This window comes from Alexandromys fortis, unplaced genomic scaffold, assembly GCF_014885135.2.
Source record: "Alexandromys fortis isolate MF-2015 unplaced genomic scaffold, M_Fortis_MF-2015_v1.1 scaffold_130, whole genome shotgun sequence".
Taxonomy (NCBI): Eukaryota; Metazoa; Chordata; class Mammalia; order Rodentia; family Cricetidae; genus Alexandromys; species Alexandromys fortis.
Window position 1 is genome coordinate 898597 of NW_026068016.1, and position 3810 is coordinate 902406.

Below are 3810 nucleotides of genomic sequence, written 5' to 3' on the forward strand. Positions count from 1 at the left end.
ATATATGCCTTTTACAAGACTCTGTGTTTGAGATGATGACACTGCACCTTTTCACCCCTCCCAGCAACATCAGCCTACCAGTTCTCCCCTGTCCTCACCATCAGGGTGAACTCTCCAGCATTACCCCCAACTAATTCACCTGTTGCAGCAATAGGGAGTGGTGGGTCCATCCTCTCAGGGTCAGTTCTCCCACACCAGTGCCATTAGTGCCAGCTCTATTGTGCTGCCCAGGCAAGGTCTAAGGGCTACTATTCTGAGTACTGCAGCTGGTGAGGGGTAGGGACAGCCTTCCCACTTCAGAACCAACTCTTCCACCTGTCTCAGGCATTGATGGGAGGGAGGTTAGAGGGAGGGAAACCTCTCCTTTGCACATACATGTTGCGGGAGCTCCTTCAGCTCCTTCAGCCAATAGCTGCTGAGATACCAGCCCATTGGGGCGTGGTCTCTCTCTCTTTAAAAAAGCTGCTACTGCTCTCTGATCACTCTCTCTCTGGCTTCCAGCTCCACTTCTGGTGACTAGGTTCCCTTCCTGATTGTGCAGAGGGCTGTTGTCTGGGACGGTGATCTGTAAGTTTTCCCCCTTAAATAAATAACCATTCTATTAATCATAATTCCAAACTGTTGTGGGATTGTTTGTGACTTACACCTTCACATACTACCACATGTCAGATGAGTAATGGTGACAGCTCTCTTTTGCTCATAACATCAGGGTTGGGTCATCCTCACCTCTGACCACCAGGCAGCTCTACTGTGCTGCCCAGGCAAGGGTCAGGGACCATTCCCTGAGTGATGTATCTGGTAAGGGAGAGGGTCAGCTCTCTTCTGTTGCAGGTGGTAAGGGGCAATGGGTAAAGGGGAGCATCTCTTACCTTTCCAGATAGCTACACCACAGACAAATAGTGGGGACAGCTCTCCCATGCTTATAACTTCAGGGCTGGCTCACCCACACCTCTGCTAACAAGATTGGCTCTATTATGTTACCAAGGAGAGGTGCAGGGCCTGCTCTCCCAGGTGTTGCTGCCATGGGGGATGCTCTCCTGCTCTTGTGACTTCAGGGTCAGTTCTCACACCTGCCTCAGTCATTGCTAGGCTGGAGGGGAGCAATTCTGTCCTGCCTGTGCTGCCACAGACAGATGGGTAATGAGGACCGCTCTCTTAGGGATAATTTCTAAAGACCTCTCTGCATTCAGAAGACCTATGTCCTTGTTCCCAACCAGTTCAAGTTTTTACTGACAACTTGATTGAAGGTGTTTGTGGCCCAATGATCAATTTTTCATCCAATTTGAAGACAGGCAAGAACAATAATGGTAAATGACTAAATGAACTCATACAAGGGTCACAGCTAACTGAACCAATAAGTCAAATCTTATTAGGGTTTAATTGGAAGCTATACTCCAGCCTCACTCCCCAATTCCAAATCCTGCCCAGGTGTTCATCTGGGAACCTGGCCCCACACCTCCCATTGCAGACCCCACCTCTTAGAAAGCCCGCCAAGGATCAGCTCATCCCCCAGAACTGCTCAAGACCATGCCTAAAGGCTATTTAAGACCAGTCATGAGACCTGCCATATGATTTCTCTCCTGCCTTTCTCAGAGTCACCTGGGAGTTGCTTTGCTCTGTTTATTAAATCCGGATTTATTAATTCAGTCTGATTTGGTTTATTGCATCAGCAGAGGGTACCCCTAAACTGGGGATCCAATACTTATCAATTAGGTTGAACTTAACAAGATGAAAATGAAATTCCTTGACACAATTCATCTACTCCTTCCTAAACTGGGATGAAAACCTGGGATGGGAGAAAATGCCAAGAGATGCTTTAGACCAGGCCAGGCACAGAATTAATACACAAAATTATTTAGTGTTACCTTCTTCATCATGTGCTGTCATTTTCATTGCTTCAGGAGTTTCTGCGACAGTGTTTGCTCATTGCTGTGATGAGAGCAATGAAATGAAGACAGGTTTATTTCACTCTGTAGCTGGAAGTCACCAGAGTTACTTCAGCCACATCAGCACAAAGGAAACAGAGAACTCAGCCTGGAAAGAGAAGCACCCAGCACTTTCAAGGTCCACTCCTGCCAACCTTTATCAGCTAGCTAGATCAAGTCCTGAATGTTCTACAACCTCCAAAGTAGCATCACCAGTTGAGAGCCACATCTTCAAAATCAGGAACAGTTCAAATCATAATCAACCCCAGTAGCCACTATATATTCAAGTTGCAGACAACTGACAAATGGGGTCATACCCCTGTTCTGTGCATATTTCAGCTCTAGAGAAGGTGTGAATACCTAACATATTGCTATTGCTATAAAAGAGAAGTGTCAATTGTGCGTTTTATGTTAATATGTTCATAATATGGCCAGCCTTGGGCTCTTCATTCTGGCTCTCTAGAGCTCTCTCCTTATATTGTTCATAAGCAAATAGGTTCTTAAGTGATTCTATTGTTCATTGTTAATTGTGTACCTATCACTCAGCTGGGCACTTACAGATGAGCCCCAGCAATGTATATCCAGCAGAATAGTTGTTATCACCATCTTATCTCCATCCTTGTAGATGCTCAAGGGATGTAGAGATCTGCAATCAAAGAGTCAGGGAACAAATGCCTTCTGTGCTTCCTGGGTTTTGTTAATTTGACACAAACCTAGACATATCAGGGAAGAGGGGGGATCTCACCTAGGAACTGTCTCCATCAGATTGGCCTTTAGGCAAATATTTGAGGCATTTTCTTGATTAATGATTGATGTGGGAGGGCCACTTTACTGTGTCAATGCTGGACAGGTGGTCCTGAGTTATAGAGGAAAGCAAGCTGAGCGAGTCATGAGTGAGCAAGCCAGTTAGCAGGGTTCCTACATGTCTTCTACACTACTTCCTGCCTCGTTTCCTGCTTTGAGTTCCTGTTGGGCCCTCCCTTCATAGGAGTCTGTGATTGGGAAGTCTAATCTAAATAAAACTCTTTCCTCCACAGGTTGTTGGATGTGGTGCTTTATCACAGCAATTTTTAAAAAGCAGCGCAGAATACATTTTATCTCCTTGGTGAAGCCTCATGATTATCTTCAACCTATTTTGGCTGTCTTAGAATAGAAGCCCCATTCCAATCCCACCAAGATTGCTAAAAAATCTTAACCTTGTAGACACTTTCATGAACACTTTTCACACTTTATCTCAGTGTAGAATTGTCATAGCTTTCTTAACCTGATCACTAAGAATCACCTCAAGTGCCGCTGTGGTGGAAACAAGCAAGTTTCCATGGGATGCTTCCATCGAAGCTTCCACCTTCAGCTCTTGGAAAGCCATTCCATCCTTAGACTGCCTTCTCACTGTGGCCATAGGAAGACTTCTGAACAAAAGCCTTCATTTCCTGCATCTCTTCATTTCCCACAAGCTAAATGGCTCAAATGGAAGAATAAATTTTCAATTAAAATGCTTTTAAATACCCCCAACCACACCTACTGTAGGTGTGACACCTCAGTGACATTGTTTCAAAAGACTGGCACAGGAAATATCATAATAACAATCAGTCACTGATCTATTTGCTACCGGGATCCAGCTGAGGAAATAATTAAAGATTTTAAAGATCTTTCTACTACTGGAGAGTGGTGCGGGAAAATTATCTGTATTCTGTCAATCATGTATTTTAATAAGACACTGACTGGCCAGGCAGGAAGTATAGGCGGGTCAACCAGACAGGAAGCAGAGGCAGGGTGAGAAGAACAGGAGAATTCTAGAAAGGAGGAAGCCCATTCCCCATTCCTGCCCAGACCACTGAGAAGCAACATGTGAACTGTCTGCTGTGAAAGGTACAGAACCATGTGG